The sequence below is a fragment of the Mytilus trossulus genome, chromosome 12 (assembly GCF_036588685.1).
Source record: "Mytilus trossulus isolate FHL-02 chromosome 12, PNRI_Mtr1.1.1.hap1, whole genome shotgun sequence".
Taxonomy (NCBI): domain Eukaryota; kingdom Metazoa; phylum Mollusca; class Bivalvia; order Mytilida; family Mytilidae; genus Mytilus; species Mytilus trossulus.
The window spans coordinates 32396799-32422153 of NC_086384.1; the positions used below are offsets into that span (position 1 = coordinate 32396799).

At 32.1% G+C, this 25355-nt stretch overlaps 1 pseudogene; it reads right to left on the minus strand.

The window, feature by feature from the left end:
- Nucleotides 1–25355, minus strand: part of LOC134692372 (methionine--tRNA ligase, cytoplasmic-like) — a 147514-nt pseudogene that overhangs the window by 51173 nt on the left and 70986 nt on the right.

Here is a 25355-nt window from a genome sequence, read left to right on the forward strand (position 1 = left end):
TCATTCTGTGAAAATTGAGAGCTTTCTGTATAAAAGTGAAGTCCTGTGCTCTTCTGATTGGTAGATAATGTTTGTCAAAAATATTTTTTGATAAATGAATCAAAACTAGAGTTAAAAATTGAAAAAAAATGCTGAATGTACTAATTTTTATTACTACAGGGTTGAAAAGTAATGGTTATCAGTAAAAGAATTTAGTGTGAATCTAGTGCTTGTAAACAATGCCCAAATAAAGTAATATTCCTCATGACCCTATGTTTTTATTGTTGCAAAAGAAAGGGCTACATTTGTACTTTCATGAATGATATATGAAAGCTTCTAATTTCTAAAGGTAAATCAGGTATAAACATGTATTAGCATTAATGTCAATAGGAGAGATTTTATTGAATTTACCCCTTAATTATAACCATATTTCCAGAAGGATTGTAATTGGCCCAGTAGTTTCAGAGGGGAGTTTTTGTAAAAGTTAACAGAAGACAATATTGGACGACAGAAGATGATGAAATGATGAAAAAAGTTTACTAGGCCTTTTGGCCAGATGAGCATAAAACAGGGGAGAGAAGAGTTCTCAAAAATCTAGATTTAGCCTGCAACATGTCTGTCCTGAATCATGAAGGTTGTCTTCTTTCTGAATATTTTCTGATACAATGTATTTGTGGACTTTGATGTTGATGACGTGGAACAATTTCAAGCTGGACACATCACCCTTTATTCAAATTCTATTCAACTTCTGCCCGGAATCAACAAAATAAACTTTTATAATTGTATTCATAGTGGGTGGGTGGTTTTTTATTTTTCATATGTTCGATGTTTTTTTATTCTTTAAAAGGGTTTTCAAAGTGGGTACCATTTAATCTTTCATATGATTTTCAAATTAGGGTCAGTTGACCTTTCCTAAAGTTTCCAATGCAGGTGTTGTCTGATCTTTAAAGTTGTATTCTCTACCCACACTAAGCTTTAATTTTTTTCAAATGTAACAGTTTACTATTTTCTATGTAACGACTAAATTAAATTCTATTCTCAAAATCTTAACTTCAACTTGTTTTATGCATAAGGGCCTTTGCAAATAAAATTTATCCTGGTATTTATGATGAGTTTATTTGACTTATGCCCCACAACTCATAGAATTAATAACAAATCAAAATGTCTTTATTTGGAAATTTGTATTTTCAAATTTAGTTCCTTTTGTTTCTTCAAGACATGAGAATTTCATTTTTGAAAGTATGATATATGGATGTTATAGATGTTTGTAAAATTCTATTATTTATTTTTGTTTTTCACAATAAATTTTTTAATCTAAATCTTCTCTCTATAAATGACTGAACATATCTTATTTAATTCACAGTACGCATGTTCTAACAAACTGTCCAGAATCTAAGAAATTCAGCAGGTGCCTTTTGATATTTTAAAATGGTATTCATAGTGGGTTGATTTGATCTTTTATATGGTTTTCAAATTGGGGTCATTTGAACTTTACTAAAATTTTCATGGCAGGTGTTGTCTGATCTTTAAAGTTGTATTCAAATTAGTGGCGTAAGTAAACTCCCTCTATAACCATGGCAACCTCAATTTCAACTCAAAGAATTACTCAGGTAAAAAATTCTTCTTCCCCACTATTAAGGTGGTACCAAACAACTTGAATAAAATTATTTTAATTCGTTTAATTTTCATAAAATTTTGACAAAATATTTACTCTGACACTTTGACAAAAATATCAAAATTCACAAAAAATTGAACAACACACTTTATCGGAAAAATTTCTTTGGATATAGAGCAGTTTGACAAACACTTGTCACTAAGTTTGATTTGATTTCAAATTTAGTTCCTTAGTTTCTTGAAGACATGAGAATCTCATTTGTGTACTAAAAGTTAATTATGATGGTTGTGATATTAATTATGATTGTTATACATGTCGGTCTCTTTCAATTGATTGTTTTTGTTTTTCACAATGAAATTTCCAATCCAAATCTCCTTTCTATAAACTGCATCAAATGAATTTCTTCCAAACATTTAAATAACAAAACCTTTCAATTTATCAAGCATAATTCTTGCAATTTTAAAAGACTGTTGATGTTTAATAGGGGACAATGTTCTGCTTTATAAACACACTGCACGTATATTCTTGAAAAAGGTTGTTGGTTGTCCCTTGTTACTCTGGCACCCTCAACCAATAAAAACAGGTCTACATGATATAGCCAAGGTCAGTAAAAAAAATGGGTTTATAATACCAAAAGAAAAACAAAATCCCCAATACTGCATGGATACATTATTATGCATGGGATACCAATTTTTCGTGGATTTTTTGGGTACAGGTGAACCACAAATTCAAAAGTTGAAAGAAATACATATTTTAAATATACTTGAATACAGACTTTGGCAAAACCACAAAATCAAATATCAATGAAAGGAAAACTAGATGTGTCAAAGCGACACGAATGGCCCCATCTCAAAAAGTTGAAAAATCTGCAATTTCAATAACACATGTGGACACAAACATGATGGTAGGTGTCACATATCAAAAATCAGCTCAAAATGTGGAGACGTATAGAAAAAAAGTCTGTATGACTGTGATTTTCAACAATTTTCAAAGTTGTAGACCCTTAATTTTGGCAAAAATTAACGGAGCAGAATAAAACCAAAACTTGATCTGTAACTCTTCATGAGTAACTCACATACCAAAGATCAGCCCAATATCTGAAAGCGTTTAGAAAAAAAGTCTGTATATATAACTGTGATTTTGAACAATTTATCAAAGTCCATAGCCTGTAATTTCGGCAAAAATTAGCCGAACGGAACAAAACTTAAACTTGATCTGTAACTCATCTTGGTTAACTCACATGCCAAAAATCATCCCAATATCTAAAAGAGTTTAGAAAAAAGTCTGTATAACTGTGATTTTAAACAATTTATCAGAGTCCAAAGTCTATAATTTCGACAAAAATTAGAGGAGGGGAACGAAACTTAAACTTGATCTGTAACTCAGCATGGTTAACTCACATACCAAAAATCAGTCCAATATTTGAAGGTGTTTAGAAAAAAACTCTGTATAATCTGAAAGCGTTTAGAAAAAAAGTCTGTATAACTGTGATTTTGAACAATTTATCAAGGTCCATAGCCTGCAATTTCGGCAAAAATTAGCCGAGCGGAACAAAAGTTAAACTTGATCTGTAACACATCTTGGTTAACTCACATGCCAAAAATCATCCCAATATCTGAAAGAGTTTAGAAAAAAAATCTGTATAACTGTTGACTGTGATTTTAAACAATTTATCAAAGTCCAAAGCCTGTAATTTCGACAAAAATTAGCGGAGCGGAACGAAACTTAAACTTGATCTGTAACTCATCATGGTTAACTCACATACCAAAAAATCAGTCCAATATTTGAAGGCTTTTAGAAAAAAGAGTACACACATTGAAATGTCTCGCCTTCTTTACTAATCATTGATAGTATGTTGATAGTCCTAAATATAAAGCTTAATAACAACTGTCACATAAACTTCACATTATCCAAGAAAGCTAAACATTGACCAATGAACCATGAAATTAAGGTCAAGGTCAGATGAACCATTTCAGAAAGACATGTACAGCTAACAATTCTTTCATACAACAAATATAGTTGACCTACTGCTTATAGTTAGCTTAAGAAAAACAGACCAAAACATTAAAACTTAACACTGAGCAATGAACCGTGAAATGAGGTCAAGGTCAAATAAAACCTGCGCGACTAATATATAGATCATAAAATATTTCCATACACCAAATATAGTTAACATATTGCATATACCGTTAGTATTAGAAAAAAAGACAAAAACACAAAAAATTTACTTTGACCACTGAACCATGAAAATGAGGTCAAGGTCAGATGACACCTGCCAGCTAGACATGTACACCTTACAATCCTTCCATACAACAAAAATAGAAGACCTATTGCATATAGTATAAGAAAAACAGACCAAAACACCAAAACTTAACTATAACCACTGAACCATGAAAATGAGGTCAAGGTCAGATGACACCTGCCGGTTGGACATGTACACTTTACAGTCCTTCCATACACCGAATATACAAGACCTATTGCTTATAGTATCTGAGATATGGATTTGACCACCAAAACTTACCCTTGTTCACTGATCCATAAAATGAGGTCGAGGTCAAGTGAAAACTATCTGATGGGCATGAGGACCTTGCAAAGAACGCACATACCAAATATAGTTATCCTATTACTTATAATAAGAGAGAATTTAACATTACAAAAAATCGTAACTTTTTTTTCAAGTAGTCACTGAACCATGAAAATGAGGTCAATGACATTAGACATGTGACTGACAGAAACTTCGTAACATGACGCATCTATATACAAAGTATGAAGCATCCATGACTTCCACCTTCTAAAATATAAAGTTTTTAAGAAGTTAGCTAACGCCGACGCCGTAGCCGCCGCCGCCGCCGGATCACTATCCCTATGTCGACCTTTCTGCAACAAAAGTTGCGGAATGACGGAATGACGGAATTATGGAATTTGGGAATTACAGAATTTCGGAAGTACGGAATTACGGAATTTCGGAATTACGGAATTACGGAATTTCGACTATTTCCACTTATCACTTTAAACAACATAACTCAGTATACAAATGGATGAGACACAAATTTAACAACTTTGCAATTTTTTCTCTGTCATGTTGCAAGTTTCATTAATGTCTGTTATGACATTAAGCAGGAGTGCCAAGCTAACTGCTTTTAGCAAAATATTTCACAACTTGGCTATTAAAAATATTTGAAACAATAAAAGTTATATTTTTATTTTTTCTCAACTTCATAGCTGATACCCCTTTAGTTCTGAACTTTGAGAAAAAACTAAATTAAAGTCAATGATGATAATGATGTAATAAAGATATGTAAGAGTGACCTCCTTTTTGGCCCAGAGGAGGTTGCTATATCTGATAGGCAATATAGGAAAGGTGTACTGGCATAAGGTTGCTATATCCCCCCAAGATGATTTCTTTCAAGAAGTACAAATGTATTATAATTGTGGGTCACATAGACTGAATGTCCAAATATAATTTATAAAAATGACATTTTCTAAAAATCGACCTTAACCTGAAATGGTCCCCTGTTTAGGACCCCTGCTGCCTTACTTAGCTATTTTAAATCATTAAACATTTAAAACAGTCACAATATTAACCTAGTCTTTAGCTGATATATTACAGTTAATTAAATGAGAAGTTTATTAGAAATTAAAGTAAGACAGTACGGTACATTTTCATTCAATTATCTCCTGTTATGAAACTACTTTCATGATATATATATTCTTAAATATCTTATCGCTTATTTCTCTAAGATCCTGGTATTATTTTCTCATTAAAGAGTTTTAGAGTTTCAGAAATATAACAATATATTCTTATTTAAACAAAAATTCCTAGTTGCTTATTTTGTGTTTAGCTTAAAGCTATTTTTTTTCTATCAACTATCTCTGTATATATTTTGCTATTGATTGTATTTTTATGTATGTTTACAAACTTAATGAGTCCAAAATAAAAATTTTGGACACAGAGGAGTCTGTATCTGAAGTCACATTGTTGACCCAAATCATGACCTATATATTGAGGTCAATAATTGAAACGTCGTGTTATGTTTACACATTTATAATCATGATCATTATACATGTACATGTAATTGTACACAGATGTAAATATAGAAAGAATTTAATATTGATAAAGATATCATATAAAAAGAAAAATCCACAACGTAAGGATATAGATAAAATCTAAAAATCTAAATTCTTGCTGATTAACAAGTTAAATATACTTTCAAACACAACAGAACTCTGTAATTATCTAACTTACCTTCCTAATATTAATACAAAATGACAAACAAAAACTGTGTCCATGTCTGCACTGTAAATACCAACGGGTTACAAAAAACTGAAAAAAGAAATAAATTATTGAATGGGCTAATCAACAAAAATGTGATATAGTATTCCTACAAGAAACGCATTTCACTCAAACCTTAGAACCAAAGCTAAAACAAGAATTCAAAGGTGAAGTAATCTTTAGTAACTGGTTAAGTAATGCAAGAGGGGTTGCCATATGGATAAAAAGCAGATTAAACTTTAAGATTATTGACCAATATAAGGATTCAGAAGGTAAATTCATATTAGTTAATATAGAAATAGATGACAATATATATACATTAGTGAACCTATATGCACCTAATAATTGTAAAATAAGAAACACCTTTTTTAAATCAGTAAAACAATTAATTGAAAATCACAGTATTGGCCAGTTAATAATTGGGGTGACTTCAACGACATATTATCTATAAGAGATACAAAGAAAAAAGTAGGAAATAACAAATTTGATAAACCAGTTCATAACCTTAAAATGTTAATCAAGAATCTTAAACTAACTGATGTCTGGAGAAGCAAAAACATAAATAAAACCCAATTTACCTGGAGAAGGAAAAACTTATCAGAATCTACAAGAATTGATTTCATTTAAGTAAGTGATGAAGTTAATAAAAATTGCATTACATGCGACATAAGAACAATAACGGAAAGCTGAATACTAAAATTTATGATAAAAGGGATGATTTTTCATTTCCTATCGTTAATTATCCGTTTTTAGATGGTGACGTTCCCTTGTCACCATCTTACGGTGTTTATATATCTCAACTTGTACGATTCGCTCGTGTATGTAACAATGTTTTAGATTTTAACGAGAGAAATTTATGTATTACTGAAAAATTATTACACCAGGGTTTTCGATATCACAAACTAGTCAAAACATTTACTAAATTTTATCATCGGTATAAAGACATCATTCGTAAATATAGCTCAACATGCAGACTTTTTATACGTTCAGGTATTTCACATCCAATTTTTTATGGAAATATTCTTTATAAAGCACAAAGGTGTCAGTATTCACCTCATAAACTTACAAAACCTTTGAATAGACTTATTAAGAAGGGATATAATTACGATACTGTTGTCAAGTCATTAAAGATTGCATATTTTGGCGTTAATATTGAGTCACTGATAAGGTCTTTGCGTCGGAACTAAACACATTTATTCTAAAAACAGTTGTTGGCATGACACGGGTTATGTTCTTCTCATATATGTTATGATGGTATGATACTAAACCCCTTACGGGAAGGATTGTGCCTGATGTTCATATGATGAAATCATAATCTTTCAGTCAGTTTAATTGAAGTCTGGAGCTGGCATGTCAGTTAACTGCTAGTAGTCTGTTGTTATTTATGTATTATTGTCATTTTGTTTATTTTCTTTGGTTACATCTTCTGACATCAGACTCGGACTTCTCTTGAACTGAATTTTAATGTGCGTATTGTTATGCTTTTACTTTTCTACACTGGTTAGAGGTATAGGGGGAGGGTTGAGATCTCACAAACATGTTTAACCCCGCCGCATTTTTGCGCCTGTCCCAAGTCAGGAGCCTCTGGCCTTTGTTAGTCTTGTATTATTTAAATTTTAGTTTCTTGTGTACAATTTGGAAATTAGTATGGCGTTCATTATCACTGAACTAGTATATAATTGTTTAGGGGCCATCTGAAGGACGCCTCCGGGTGCGGGAATTTCTCGCTACATTGAAGACCTGTTGGTGACCTTCTGCTGTTGTGTTTTTTATTTTGGTCGGGTTGTTGTCTCTTTGACACATTCCCCATTTCCATTCTCAATTTTAATAGTTCTACAACACACTGATCATTACGCTGTTTCATTAAAAATCAACATAAATAGAAACTCAAAAGGGCGAGGTTGCTGGAAATTAAATAGCAGCATCCTGGATGATGAACAGTATCAAAAAACTAATTCAAAATTGATTGATAAATATAAAACAAAATCAGAAACATCTCTCAACCTAGATATTTTATGGGATAACTTTAAAGTTGAGGTAAGGGGTTATACCATACAATACTGTAAATTAAAAGCGAATATAAAAAAGATACTATTGAAATATTAGAAAATACATTAAAAACCCTATCTGAAGAAATTGATTGTGATAATTATATAAATGAGAAGAAAGTCAACCTAAAAGAAAACATTGAAAAACAATTGGCAAGTTTATATAATGACAAAATTAAAGGAAATCAAATTAGATCACGCGTAAAATAGCTAGAAGAAGGGGAGAAAAACACATCTTTTTTTCTTGGTCTAGAAAAAACACGGCAAAGTAAAAAAACTATAACTCAACTGTATGATGAAAATAATCAAGTAACATATGACCAAAACAAAATACTAAATTTGGAATTTAATTATTATACTAAATTATATACTTCAACAAAACCCGATACAGAAAAGGTAAAACAATACTTCGAAACTATCAAATAAAGTAAAATAATAAATGAATCTGAAAGTAATACATGCGAGGGAAAAATTACTATAAGTGAATGCACAGAGGCTATATTTAAGATGAAATTAAACAAGGCCCCAGGGCTGGACGGACTGAACGTTGAGTTTTATCGAATTTTTAAAGATTTCATAATACCAGTTTTTAACTATTGCTATAAAAAAGGAGAATTAACAAACTCCCAAAAAATTGAAACCATATCTCTTTTGTTTAAAAAAAATGATCCCCTCTCCCTTGATAACTATAGACCTATTACATTATTAAACTATGACGTTAAATTACTAGCTTATGCCTTAGCGCAACGACTAAAATCAGAACTACCAAAAATCATTCACTCTGCGTTAGGGTTAGGGTTAGGGTTAGGGTTAGGGTTAGGGTTAGGTTAGGGTTAGGGTTAGGGTTAGGGTTAGGGTTAGGGTTAGGGTTAGGGTTAGGGTTAGGGTTAGGGTAGTGTACTTTGACGAGGGTTAGTGAGGTGCCCTTTCTCAATTCTGCGCATGCGTCAGAAATTTAAAAAAATATACAAAAAGTACAGAGTATGAAAAGTGCCTTTGACTTCAATCTTCAAACAGATGTAGAATGGATTTGAATAGAGATATTTTTATAAAGTTAACTGTTCCTAAAAGATGGAAAAGCAATCAGAATGAAAACGTATTGGTATCACTAAAATATACGGCTGCACTTTCCGACCTCACTGAAGAAACGTTTGTGGGAGAGTAAAGCCTAACCCCGAGTTAACCCCAACTCCTAAACTACAACAAATAAAGACTTGCAATCTTCACTACAAGCTTAATTGTCCAAAAGTACCACCCCTAATGGGATCGATTTTTTAACGGCAAGCCGATCGAAACATAGGATCATGTTGAACTATTAAACAAATCGACTATGAAAAGTACCAAAAACCATAACCCGACCCCCCGGCCATCCCTCCAAAATTGTGATTTTTGAAAAGTTTGTGAAAAAACTTAATACGAAAATCCAATCGGTTACCCTCCTAGACTTACCCTTTCCGAGATTGAGTGAGGCTTCCAAAACAACAATTTTCACACATTTTAGGTTTGGGTTAGGGTTAGTGTTTGGGTTAGGGTCAGGGTTAATGTTAGGGTTAAGGTTAGGGTTAGGGTTAGGGTTAGGGTCAAGATTGGGACATGGTAGTGTACTTTAACGAGGGTAAGTGAGGTGCCCTTTCTCACTTCTGCGCATGTCTGCCCTTTTTTGTGACTGCGCATGCGTCAGAAATTTCAAAAAAATTCTAAGTACAGAGCATGAAAAGTGCCTTTGACCTCAATCTTCAAACAGATGTAGAATGGATTTGAATAGAGATATTTTTATAAAGTTAACTGTTCCTAAAAGATGGAAAAGCAATCATAAGGATGAACACGTTTTGGTATCACTAAAATGTACGGCCGCACTTTCCGACCTCACTGAAGAAACGTTTGTGGGAGAGTAAAGCCTAACCCCGAGTTAACCCCAACTCTTAAACTACAACAAATAAAGACTTGCGATCTTCACTACAAGCTTAATTGTCCAAAAGTACTTCCCCTAATGGGATCGATTTTTTAACGGCAAGCCGATCGAAACACAGGATCATGTTGAACTTTTAAAAAAATCGACTATGAAAAGTACCAAAAACCATAACCCGACCCCCCATCCCTCCAAAATTGTGATTTTTGAGAAGTTTGTGAATAAATTAATACGAAAATCCAATCGGTTACCCTCCTAGACTTACCCTTTCCGAGATGGAGTGAGGCTTCCAAAACAACAATTTTAACACATTTGGGGTTTGGGTTAGGGTTAGTGTTTGGGTTAGGGTCAGGGTTAAGGTTAGGGTTAAGGTTTGGGTTAGGGTTAGGGTTAGGGTCAAGATTGGGACATGGTAGTGTACTTTGACGAGGGTTAGTGAGGTGCCCTTTGTCACTTCTTCGCATGTCTGCCCTTTTTTGTGACTGCGCATGCGTCAGAAATTTCAAAAAATATTTCTAAGTACAGAGTATGAAAAGTGCCTTTGACTTCAATCTTAAAACAGATGTAGAATGGATTTGAATAGAGATATTTTTATAAAGTTAACTGTTCCTAAAAGATGGAAAAGCAATCATAAGGATGAAAACGTATTGGTATCACTAAAATGTACGGCCGCACTTTCCGACCTCACTGAAGAAACGTTTGTGGGAGAGTAAAGCCTAACCCCGAGTTAACCCCAACTCCTAAACTACAACAGATAAAGACTTGCGATCTTCACTACAAGCTTAGTTGTCCAAAAGTATCGAAGCATAAGATCATGTTGAACTTTAAAAAAAATCGACTATGAAAAGTACCAAAAACCATAACCCGACCCCCCATCCCTCCAAAATTGTGATTTTTGAGAAGTTTGTGAAAAAACTTAATACGAAAATCCAATCGGTTACCCTCCTAGACTTACCATATCCGAGATGGAGTGAGGCTTCCAAAACAACAATTTTAACACATTTGGGGTTTAAGTTAGGGTTAGTGTTTGGGTTAGTGTCAGGGTTAAGGTTAGGGTTAAGGTTAGGGTTAGTGTTAGGGTTAGGGTCAAAGACAAAGAACATGGTTTTGTCAATATACCTGTATTAACACAAACGCTACATGTGTTATAAGGAAACACTTTTCAATTCATATTTACATGAACCTAAGTCTTCATAATATAGATGCCTTTAAATAGATTGGAGAGGTAAATGATATTTTGACATTTCTACAATATAAATATGAAGTGTTATATCGTTGTTCTACCTGTTATTAGTCTTAACATGCTGTGTCATGACGTTAATGTTTTTCCAAAGCATATAAAGCCGACAGAAAATGAAACAAACATTCAGTCAATCGTTTAAACATAAATTATAACGTTAAATCATTGTTGCCTTAAAAAAAATAAGAAAAAAATGGAAAATACGTTCCTGAATGCTCTTTCTTTAGGGAAACTCAAACTTGCCAAACTTCTGATCGAAGGAGGACATAATATTGATTTTTGTGCCGAATCAGGCGTTACACCTTTAATGCTTGCTAGTAATCTACAGGTGGAAGAAGTAAATATACCGAAGAAATTACAGATAATAAAATGTCTTCTAGATAACAACGCAAACTTGAATGCTTCGGACGACATAGGACGGACAGCACTGATGTATGCACTATTTTCAGGATGCAAACAAACAATACCGTTACTTAAAAGTCATGGACTTGTGGATTCTGTAAAAACTTCTTTAAAGACTAAACGAACAAAATCTAGGGAAACGTCACTGTTTGGTAATTGTGAATATGCTTTTTAGCATTCTTTATTTTAAATTATCATGTAGTTTTTCTACTGAAAAAAATTTCAATATTGCTTGGTGAGACTCTTTAAAAATATTTATGTAACTGTATAAATGTAACAAAGTTTTTCTTATAGTGAGAAAAACCTTCTTGAATTTAGTTATATATTAAAAAAGAAAAATTAAATATAAGTTTGTTATTAATTGTTAATACTTCTTCCATGTTTAAGGCAATAGCACGTTTATTTACGTCAAAATAGATGACTTCATCATGTTCATATTCAAGATTATAGATGGTATAAAATAGGAAACAAATGTTTTTCGAATTACTTGAAGATTCAAATAAAACCATATACAAAACAACATAGAAAACTAAAGACCGAGCAACATAAACGCAACGGGAAACAACGGGTGATCTGAGATGCTCCACATGTAGCATGTCTGTCGTGTTGCTCAATTGCGATGATCAGTTAAAACCGCAAAACAACAAAGAAGGCCAGTGTCAAGGTGTTGAACACACCTTATACATGTAATACTAAAATTATCACAAAGTATGCATGAAAGTACACTGATACAAAAATGGTTTCTTTCATTGATAACACAATCAATCTACAGATTAAGATAAACATTTACAAGATTGGACAACTCGTTAAGTTGATGAACTTTTATATTAAGCGGTACAAAAGATACCATATCCAGGTACATGATTGTCCATTTGAAAGGCTAGTGTTGTCTAAGTCAAGGGCAAAGTGGCTTTACAAGGTTTAAATATCATTAATGAAAATCAAATTTTTAATCCTCGACTCAAAATATAAATGCGGAGACTTCTGACAAAATTTTGTAGGTCTTCATTTAATTTAGTTTCATCAATAGGGACAGGTAGAGGACTGAACTTTCGGCCTCTCGAGTGAAGAGATGTTACATCTTTCGTCTTTTGTTTGAGAAAGATCGAAAACAATATTTGATGTTGATAGTTTATATAACTATCTTGGAAGCGTAATACTCTTGTCTTCTTTTCATCAGTTGGTAAGGACGGATGAATGAATTCAATGCCATCCCTGCGGAAATGTATGCTATGCATTTTCACTCATATTCTTGTGTGGTATAATGTTTTTTAGGCGATAATTGATAGCATCACAGTTGGCCTATGTTAGATCTTGTTTTCAGCTATTCAAAAGAGTGTTATCTTCGCCAGTAAAAGTAATGCGGTGTCTTTTGAGATGTCGTTTAAGGAGGGTCATTAATCCATTGAAGAACCTATTTATGTTGTTTTAAAAATAGTACATTTGAAATGTCATTATCCATTAATAATGTTTAAAAGCTCAGTGGCCGTGAGCATTAACGAAATTCTCACATTCACATTATTATTTGACAGGTTTTACACTCGTGTTGTTGCATGTTTTCCGTTGTTATACATTTGATTTGCTGGTTTGTTATATCAGGTATTATTAGATAATTTAAAAAGTTGACACCAAAAAAAAAGAAAAAAAAAGAAGTATATAAATCCTGTTTCGCACAGTTACTGAGTTAGTATTTTTTTTCATTAACCTTTTTAAAAGGATTTATAATTAATATAGTGGAAAAGACATTAGCAAAATATCATGGTGCCAAAACTCTGATTCGGTTATTGCATTAGAAGATACACCTATATTACTTCCTATAAATCTTGAAGTGGTCGCGGACATTATTCTAAAGAAATAACACATCACATATTTTCTAGATAAAATGCAAAACTGGTTCCAATTGACAACACAAGACGACAAGCTATAATGTATCATTTTTTTTTTAACCAGGATTTAAACAAACAATACACATAAAAAAGAAGACGTGGTATGATTGCAATTGAGACAACTATCCACAAAAGACCAAAATGACAAAGATATAAACAATTTATAAAACAGTCGAAGAATTCTTATAAAAACTATATTGAACAGCTTCAGTTCATTTAAAGCCAAATACAAAGGACTCTTTACAGCAGTTTCAAAATTGATCCACGACAAGTATCTCTTTTTTTTTAAACCAAAAAGAAATTCTACACATTTGTTTGAAAAATGTCGTTCTAAAAATGAAGAATACTGTTGTTGTATGGGAAAGAATAATGGTATTACCACTCGTGTACTTTTGCTCGCTAAAAGAATTTCAATTAGATACTTCTACTTTAAACGTTTATATTTTTATTTGTCAAAAGTTTTTTAGAAAGTGCCAAGACCTAAAAAAAATACTTAATATATAATTTGTCTAAATGGAAATCATAACACATTTTCTTTTGTATATATTAATATCTATTCAGTTAATGCTGTGTATCTTTCAATTAACTTTACAGTTTCGTTTTGTAATTTTTATGCTTTTTTGTTCCTTTTGTTCGGATGACTCTTAGCATGACTCGATATTTATGCATCTTTCTATGTTTTGTTTTCACTTTTGTAGTTCCTGATGAAGTTGAATCCAATGGTACGACTTGAATGCAAGGGGTTTCTACCATGCAGTTTTAATTTTGTTTATCCTTGTATTTATATTTGAAACGTAACATTTTTACTGTATCGAAAAAGTAAATTATATAGTGGCAGTTTTACAATATTTGTGCAACCTGGCTTGACGGCGTATGTTGATCCTTCATGAATATTCAGTTGATTTTTTTACATTCAATTTTTTTTCAATAAACAAGTACTTTGAAGGTTTAAGTCTCGGGTTCGGTTTGTGACAAGATTTGGTTCAGCTGGTTCGATTGTTGGCTATTGAAAATTGGTATACTACTATTGCTTTTATTTAAGCCCCACGATTACGACATATTTGTCTAATCCTTAAGGATGTACTTAGGTGAAATTTTAAAAAATCAAGAAATTTAAATTGATAACAGTTGAAAATTGAAAGAGTTTAAGTTAAGGAACAAAATAAGCTAAAAATATTGATAGGTTATTGAGGCCCTTTTTAAGGTATTTGAGTTTTAAAATATGGCTGGAAAATGCTGACTCGGACTTTTACATTACATTTGCATTGTTTTTATTTGGGTCTCAAATCAAAAGAAAGAAAATCAACAATCTGCTATAATTTTGGGAAATGACGTTTTATGAGCGTTTAAATCTTGTATGAAAAAATAAATGGGTGTAAAGGGGGAAAATATTTTACCTTGTATTGTTTGGAAAAAAAACAAGGCGTCTGAACATTTGACACACATGCCAAAACCTCACCTAAGTACATCATTAAATACGTATTTATAAGATACAATTCATATTTACATTATAGTTATTGAAAAACTGATCATTATCATGATATATGGACTCCCCACAGGACAGTGGTATTGACTGAGACAGTGATAATAACTGAGCCAAAGGTGAGGTCATTATCGCTGTCGCAGTCAATACCACTGCCCTACGGGCTGTCCATATATCACGATAATGACCAGTTTTTCAATGACTGTTATGTTTATTTCATTGAGAAGCCATGTTTTAAAATGAATTTCAAATAGTTGAAAGTAACCTCGAGATAATGTACGATTTCTATAGGAAAGAGTGAAGACAGGTCATAGTTTTTAATAGCTGCAAGTCACTTCCGTATATGAAATACACAATAAAGTTTACTATAATTTTATAAGTAGCAAAATGGTGATTAGAGTTGTCTTCATTAGCAGACGTGTCTTCCTTTTTCTTAACTGTAAACTGTAGAAACGTCTGAAATGCGTGAAAACACAGAGAAACCACGCCCCACCGGTCATTATCATGTAAAAGTCTGTTAACAACCAGTTTTCCGGTCCGTTTTGTTCTGTTAAAGACCGATGGAATTGATTACTGAAGAATAAAGAATGTCATGTGACCCCTTTATATCCAATAAGCTTATTCTTAACCGATATGAAATAACATATTTTAATCAACACCTTTACAAGATGATTTATAGAACTTATATTGATGGCTCATAAAGCAACATCCAAACTCGAAATCAAACAGATGACAAATGTCAATCTTCAAACATTTCGATATTTAAAGTGTACAATCGTTACTGACGTGTTGGTGTTTTTACATCTAACTTTAAAGGTCTCACATTTGTTGAAAATATTTAATTGTTTATTCAATTGTGTTGTCTGGCCGTGGTGTATGCATACACATTCTTGTTTGTTATTGTTACATTAACATATCATAAAATAAAATTGAGAATGGAAATGGGGAATGTGTAAAAGAGACAACATCCCGACCATAAAAAAAACAACAGCAGAAGGTCACCAACAGGTCTTCAATGGAGCGAGATATTCCTGCACCGGAGGCGTCCTTCAGCTGGCCCCTAAACAAATAGATACTAGTTCAGTGATAATGAACGCCATAGTAATTTCTAAATTTTACACAAGAAACTAAAATTAAAATAATACAAGACTAACAAAGGCTAGAGGCTCCTGACTTGGGACAGGCGCACAAATGCGGCGGGGTTTAACATGTTTATGATATCTCAACCCTCCCCCTATACCTCTAGCCAATGCAGAACAGTAAACGCATAACAATACGCACATGCCTGGTTTATCTGCTTACCTTAGCTTGTCAATATAACGTTACTCTAAACAGCTCTCATACAAGTGGTATGTTTAGCTCAAATACCAGTTTTAACTAAACGTTTACTTCAAAGGGTGCGTGTATCAAGTCATAAATATGACAAATATTTTCTACTCATTTCGTTAGTTGATAACGTTTGATGTGACTATTTTATTATTAACTTCACTGTTTCAAACAATTACCGTGAATTTATAACAATTATATAGTGCTGTATTATATCATGATGCTTCTATATGGTTTTTTGATGCACTAATGTATCATATCAGCTAATGACACCTTTATGTGTATGTCACAACATAAAATAAATTGAAATCGAGGTATTATACATGTACCATCATGCTTTGCTATGATTTGTCGAGGCACTAATGTATCACATGCGCATATGGTACCTTCATGTGTATTTGATACTGGTGATTCATTTGTTTTCTTGGGTACTGATTTTCGTGTATTGGGGAACACCTGCATTTTCGTTAAAATTTGATTTCGTGGTCTATATACAAGACTATATGAAATTTTTTATTCGATGAACATTTAATTTTGTGGTAAACCTGTGACACCGAATTCACGAAAATTGGTATTCCGCGAATAATAATGAATCCACAGTAATATAGCATAAGTTTAAATGAAGGTATTATACCATGATGCGTTGCTTGCAATACTTTTGTTTTACATGCGCACGTGACATCATTACTGAGTGTAAACCTTTATGTGTGTGTAAATATAAAAATAAATGAAATTGAATTTAATTGGTATATCAGGATTCGTTGCTTTGTATTGACATACTAATGTATCTGACACATATGACACTTCTAGATGTCAAATTACATAGATTTAGTTTTATACCTTGATTCTTGTGTTAACCTATTGAGATACTTCAATTTTTTATACGCGTTTATAATGTTCACACTGGAGGATAATACATGTTAATTAATATTAATAAAAGGGGAACGAATATGACTTTTAGCAGTTTGCATATTTAGCGGATAGGTCAATTTATTTTAAACACCATCAATCAAGGACGTCTTGTAAGAATGATCAATGCCGAAATTCATCGGTTTTTTTTACTGCACAAGTTTTCATTTTTTAGAGTTGACGTTTTTTATATGTCAATGACTATCTACATTGTCTGATTTAAGGGTGCTTGCTACTCTTGTTTTTGGCTTTATGTCAGATATTCGGAATTCTGTAGTTTTATCAATTTAGTGCCAACAAAAACGGTATCCGCTGAAACTGCTTTTCTTTTAATATATCTTAAAACACATTTTCGAAAATCTTATTTTGTCATAGGATTTGAAAGAAAAAATGCAAATGTTTAATGTATGAAAAATATAGAGATAATCATTTTTCGCATTTTTTTTTAAAGTTCAGATATTCGTATGTAACAGGCTTTAGAAAGACTTGTTATCTTAAAATTAAGAAGTTAACATCCTTAACTGTAAAGTATGTCACACAGATGATAGCAAACTCAGAATGTCGCTAATAACTTCAAGTTAAATCAATTATTTTAAATGTTATCATGTCACAGACATTACCTGAAATGATTATCACTTAATATTCTTACACATGTAGGTGTTACATGTGTAAGACGAACATTTTTGCCAGGCTTTGTCAGTTTATTTTCGTTTAATGAGTTTGATGACCCTCTGGTATCTTTCGTCCGTTTTTTTTTCTGTTGAATGACGAACAATAAAAAAGAACTTTCATAGTAATTAGACTTTTCAGTAACATTTATCTGACAATTGCAATGCTAGACAGAGTTTGATGTTGTTTTGTATTTTTTTTTTTCAACACCGTTGTTTTCAATTTCAAACGTGATGTTCAATCTTTAGTTTCCTATGTGTATTGTACAATGTTTTTAGTCTTTTTGTTGTTCTTGTTCGTACGAGTTTGGATGTCTCTAAAGTAGATTATTGACGTTCATGTATGCACTACTATTATGTAATTTGTCGGTTTTAATTTTACATGTTTTTTCAAATCGACGTCCAAATCTGACGTCACAATAAAATATCCTTCCGAATTGACGGCCAATTTTATGCATATCTATTCGACGTCAATTTTGTGGCTTCTCCCAATCGACGTCTAAATGTTAGCTTCTCTTATCAACGTCCGTTTTGGACACAGAATACAAAATTGACTTGAACCGACAGCAGCTGAAACCTTTAGACATATTATACATATTTTCTGTGACAAAAAGGATCTATTTAACAAAATTTGTTTTTTCAAAGATTTATAACATAATAGACTAAATATGTAAACAGGTTGTGATATCATTTTTTTAATTTTAGAGATTACATAAAAATAAGGAAATGTGGTATGACATGAATAATGTTAACAATTCAAATTAGAAAGTTAACGGTCTTATTTATATTTTTTTTCTAAAAAACAAACAAACGGACATAAACCATCGAAAACCACTGCAGTACAGGCCCATAAAGATTATGTCGGGGTTAAACATGTGTGTGAGCACTTAATCTAAAACAGTTGTGTAACAACACAACAAAAAACATTATGCCAATTTCTGGCGTATATGTTTCACTCCAGTTGTAAAACTTAGAAATTTGTTGAAATATATCTTACAGAGTCCGAATTATAATACTAAAAAATCCAAAAACAATTGGCTGTACTTCTTTATTTTGTCTATTGTTGAAGATTCAATAATGTCCTATAGATGTCGTTTGGTTTTCCTTGTCGTTAGGTTGCTTTCTCATTGACATATACTTACATGCATGTCATTTGTTAAGTTACCATGAATAGGAATGACACACTACTATGTAGATCGATTCGATGACCTTTTTATCAAGATAAACTTTGATATGCATGATACCTATTTCGGTTTGAAAAAATCTATATGGAAAGTATGTATAAATGTTTGAAACCTACAAAACATGTACCTCAATGAGTGTAAACAATTAAGTCCAGTAATTTATTATTTATTGATATTGGACATCGATTAAAGACGACTACAATCAATCGGGCGTAGTTTTGTCAATACATGCCGCCACATTGGACGTCGATTATAGTATCAAGAGATTGAATGTCGATTTGGGAATGTGACGTCAGATTTGGACGTCGATTTGAGAAAAGGCCTTGGATTTGAGGAACGGACTTTGATTAGATGCTGGATGTCGATCTGAGTCTAACACACACATAGATATATATATAATAACATGTGTTATGAGTGTTAATGAGACAACTCTCCATATGCATGCACAATTTGTAAACGTACACCATTTTAGGTCGAATTACGGTCTTCAACACGACTCCTAATTCTACTTTCGCGCTGCGTTCAAAACCCATTTGTGGCCTTCTGCTATTTTCTGCTTTTAGGTCGGTTTGTTGTGTCTTTGACATATTCCATATTTCCATTCTCAATTTTATTTATTGATCATGCCATGTAGGTGTTATAACGTCATATGTTAAACTCAAATTAACACGTATCATAGTCCTAACAATAGTGTTACCGTTAAAAGACTCAACAAATAAAACTTGACATTTCTTCTTTTATTTGTTATTGAGGCGTTATATCCTGAAAGTCTCGTTATTGACCATACCATGCTGTGGTATGACGTTCAAAGGATTCTGAAAGTATATAAAGCTAACACAGGATTAGACAATCCGTTAAACCTCTCATTGTTTTTTGAAACAGAAGTCTAATCTTTATTGCTAAACAAAAGAAATTCAGAAAATGGAAAATTCATTAGTGAATGCCTTATCCTTTGGGAAACTCAAACTTGCAAAACTTTTAATAGAAGGAGGACACAATGTGAACGGTTGTAATACCTCTGGTGTATCACCTTTAATGTTGGCGCGTAATTTAAAAGTGAACGAGGAAAATATACCAAAGAAATTAAAGATCATCAAGTGTCTTTTAGATAATAGTGCAAATTTAAATGCGTCGGACAACATTGGACGGACAGCTTTAATGTATGCACTATTTTCAGGATGTAAACAAACAATACAGTTACTTAAAAGTCACGGACTCGTTGAATCTGTAAATACTTCTTTAAAGACCAAAAGAACCAAATCCAGGGTTACTTCACTGTTTGCTAATTTTTGAATATGCTAACAATAATTTTACAGTCGAAACGACAAGGTAATTCAGTGATTCAAACGTACAATATTAACTATAATAACTTTTACTAAATTTTATCATCGGTATAAAGACATCATTCGTAAATATAGCTCAACATGCAGACTTTTTATACGTTCAGGTATTTCACATCCAATTTTTTTATGGAAATATTCTTTATAAAGCACAAAGGTGTCAGTATTCACCTCAGAAACTTACAAAACCTTTAAATAGACTGATTAAGAAGGGATATAATTACGATACTGTTGTCAAGTCATTAAAGATTGCATATTTTGGCGTTAATATTGAGTCACTGATAAGGTCTTTGCGTCGGAACTAAAGACATTTATTCTAAAAACAGTTGTTGGCATGACACGGGTTATGTTCTTCTCATATATGTTATGATGGTATGATACTAAACCCCTAACGGGAAGGATTGTGCCTGATGTTCATATGATGAAATCATAATCTTTCAGTCAGTTTAATTGAAGTCTGGAGCTGGCATGTCAGTTAACTGCTAGTAGTCTGTTGTTATTTATGTATTATTGTCATTTTGTTTATTTTCTTTAGTTACATCTTCTGACAGCAGACTCGGACTTCTCTTGAACTGAATTTTAATGTGCGTATTGTTATGCGTTTATTTTTCTACATTGGTTAGAGGTATAGGGGGAGGGTTGAGATCTCACAAACATGTTTAACCCCGCCGCATTTTTGCGCCTGTCCCAAGTCAGGAGCCTCTGGCCTTTGTTAGTCTTGTATTATTTTTATATTAGTTTCTTGTGTACAATTTGGAAATTAGTATGGCGTTCATTATCACTGAACTAGTATATATTTGTTATGGGGCCAGCTGAAGGACGCCTCCGGGTGCGGGAATTTCTCGCTACATTGAAGACCTGTTGGTGACCTTCTGTTGTTGTTTTTTATTTGGTCGGGTTGTTGTCTCTTTGACACATTCCCCATTTCCATTCTCAATTTTATAATAGTTCAAGCCATTTGAAAATAGATTCCGAACTAGATTTCAAGTGCCGAAGTCGAGTATAAAAGTGATGCATGTCAATTTTGTAATTGTTCTATATATGAGAAATAAATGTTAGAATTATTATTCGTTGTGTATTATACTTCATTGTCAGAAAACACTTTCATGAATTTAAAACCGAGTAGGAAGCGATAAGAAAGAAAAAAACACGCATTTCAATTAGGTTAAAAAAGCGTAATTAAGTTTTACAGGCAAATTTTAAACCCAAGATGGTACTCAGATTGATTAATCTGGATCATTGAGTTTGTTTTTTTACAAAGATAAGAAGCTATATTCATTTTTGTTTTAAAGGAGCCATTGAACATTGCTTTTCCAGTTGCATCAGTAAAAACTGTTGGTTTTTTAAAACTGCATTGAAGGTCAACTGTTTTGCAAGACCCTGTATTCTATTGGCGAGAATTCAACACTGACATTTCTGTGATTTTACAACAACAAAAAAACAGCAGAAAGAAAAACACTACTGAATAACAAAAGCATAGAAAACTTAAGACTAAACATCACGATTCCAATTAAAATACCTGGTTGAAAAACATACACCAAAATCAAACTATTTCTTAAGAAACATATGCAAGCATTGCGATTATCATGTAAACATTACCTTGATTACTTAAATGTAAATTTCATACAATCAACAATCATTTGAAATTAGATATAATCTTATTTTTAAGATTAATTCTTTCTTTTCATTATTAAGACTATGAGAATGTTAGTTGCTGATGTTTTTGTATATATTGTGTGTAATTTCAGCATATGCTGGTGACAAAAATATCATCAATGAAGTATATGGAAATTACATCCGTTAAAATAGATGACGCAACTTGATATTGCAATAAAGAATTAGTTCATTGACAAAAAACAAAGTATAATTTGATTATCAAAATTCTGCATAAGCCCACATTGTCAAATATTTGATGTATTTTCGTAAAAAAAATCCATCATCAACTTATATTTTTATCTAAATAATCAAAAAACTTGTACACATTATCTGTTGTCGAGTAGTATCGCATGTTCGATCCACGAACGAATTTGTATATGTATTTCATTTATCTATGACGAGCAATTGACTTTTACGAGTAAGAACGAAAAGTGATTGATACAGTATAAGAGTCTAGGTGAAGTGATTTTAACTTTGAAATTCAGCATGTAATGAATCTGGCTAAACCAAATGGTTTAATTAGCATTACCAGTAGCTATCCAATGTTTAAATTTCGTAAATCTATTAAAATTAACAAATTAATGTTAAAAAAACCTGGAAGTACCAGACGAACGACCATTATGATCAAGTCCAAGTGCTTCGTCATGTAGGGCGTCATCTTTTTAATTCACCTGACATGCAATGTAGGCACCCCTTTAGAATCATATATTTTCCTAGGAGTAGAGAGCCAGGCTTTATGTCAATTATATGTTTAACCAATGGATAAATGCACAAGAAAATATAAAAAAATAGTAATCGTTTCATATATCTCTGGATTCTTGAACTTAAAACCTGTCCAACAGCACATAGTTGTCTGTATTAAAATTTCTCTTTTTATCCCGCCTGTTTTGAAAACATATAATTTCAATTAGCTTATAAGTATAATGTTTTAAAATCAATGTGGTATAAAATGTTTATCAAACTCATTTATATTATCTTAATCATGATTAAATAGATATTTCAATAATATCAAAATTCTTTAAAAGTAACCTGAAATTGCGATTCAGTTCTCAATGTTCTTTTTTTCTAATAAAGAAATTTGAGATCATAGATGTTTTGAAAAGTCAGTTTTATAACGTTACGTATCTCGCTTATTATGTCATAGTGGGGTTTCGGAGGTGGAAGTTACAATTAATATTTCACCAATATTTGTATTTGACAACAGGTCAATAAGTAGAAATCAATGCGTTACAACAACATAATATGAAATTTGTTAAAATTTGCCTCCACTTTACAATTAAACTATATAGATATAAAAATAATACTACATTACATCTTGAATTCAAGGACATGTTTTTTAAAACTGATCCATACGAACATTTAAACACCATCAGAAATTTTTACGAAGGAAAAAATAATTACGTTTGTTTTGAGCAATAGTTCGATTTCTGAAGAAAGAAATTGACTTTGAAACTAAAACTTGGCTGATCAGATGCGGTGGGTGAACATCCTCGAAGTAAGAAAACTATTGATAATCTGTCTATCGCTATTTTGACTATAATGTCTTTGATAAGTACACTGACAATTACACGTGCGTGCCTAATCACTCACGCTAGTAGTATGATAAAAATAATTATCACAAAAATACCAAAATTAAAACGATATTAATTATCATATATATCTTGTATGCGTAAATGGCAAAATCAAAAGATAAAACACATAAGACGAAAGGATAACAACTTTCATATTTCTTACTTGGAACCTGCATTTTCTTATGTATGAAATGGTGGATTAAACCTGGGTTTATAGCTATCTAAACCTCTGACTTGTTTGACAGGCGCATCAAATTTCATTATGATGACAACGAAATATAATAAACCGACATAATAGGTAAACCTGTCAAAAATAGGGATACAGCAGTCAACATTATTTTTTAATCTCAATCACGATTAAAACAAACACATAATATGTAAAAAAAAAAAGCAAAAAAGGTATATAGACAAAGAACATTAGTGAAAATGAAAGACAATAATACAAAAATTAACAGAAGCACAATAATACAATGACAGGATGTATGGGAACAGAGTTTCGAAAATCGCATTAGCTTTAAAGTCAATCAGCAGTTTTAATAATGAACTCCACATGTTGCTCATACATGTTTACATACGTAAATGTCAAATGAGATTATTGAAATGTTAGTAGATCATCAATATCTCTTAATAAATATCACCCATTACTCCTACATAAAATGTCTTTCGGAGTTGGAAGTTGCAATTTATATTTTATCAAATTTGTATTTGGCAGCAGTTAAGAAAAGAAATAACAATACTTTGCAATAACGTTAACTGAAATATGTAGAAAAATATGCACCCTTTTTACAGTAATTTGAATACATAAGAAAATGAAATAACTTTACGTCTTAAATTCATCGCAATGGTTGTAATGATCCTGATAGACATATATATTACCCTATCTATGTAAATGATAATTTTGTCCGTTGTAAACATCCCCAACTGGTAATGGCTCGGTTTCTGAAGAAAAAAAGTGGACTTTTAAAACTGACAACTAGCCGATCAGATATGGCGGGTGAACACCCTTGAGTTTGAAAACCATTTCTAATCTGTGTATCGCTATTTTGCCTATGACGTCGTTGAGAAGTACACTGACAATGACACCTGCGTGCTTAATTACTCACGCGTGTAGGATGATAAAACAAATTATCACTAAAAGGTCAAAGGATAAAAACACAAAATGACAATAAAGTTAATTATCGTATATATCATATATGTAAATATTCCGATAAGTGTTACATTTGTTCTTCTTTTGTGTTATATATCATTGATTCAGAGACTCTGTTGTTTCCTATCATATTATTAGAACTAAGATAATGATATGACTTAGAGTAAAGTGTCGACAACTGACAGGAAAAAAATGTTTTACATCTCACCCCTTATTTTATTGATTTTTAATTTTGCATGGTGTCATAGATCAAATTTATTCATTTAGTGTATTTTCATTTGTTTGAATATGTCTTTTGATTGAGTTAAGCTAGTTCAAATGGTATCTTAAAGTGTACCCTTCTATTTTGTAATGTAGCACTATTGTTTTAGGTAAGGGTGAAGGTTTGTACGTATTCAAACGTTTAAACCCGCTGCATTGGTCAGAAACCTGTTGTTCGGTGGTTTTCATTTGCTGAAGTGGTTCGTAAGTGTTTTTTTCTCTCGTTTTTTTTTATATATATTAGACCGTTGGTTTATCCATCTAAATGGTTTTACACTAGCGTGTGTTCGGTTCGAAACAATGATCAGTGTTAAAGTCCGTAGTTTGACCTATACTGGCTTACTTTAACAAATTGAGACTCGGATTGAGAGTTGACTCATTGGCACTCAGGCCACATCTTACCTAAAATGAACAGCTTTTCTGAATATTTTGTAATATTCAGAAAATGGCATTAGCTT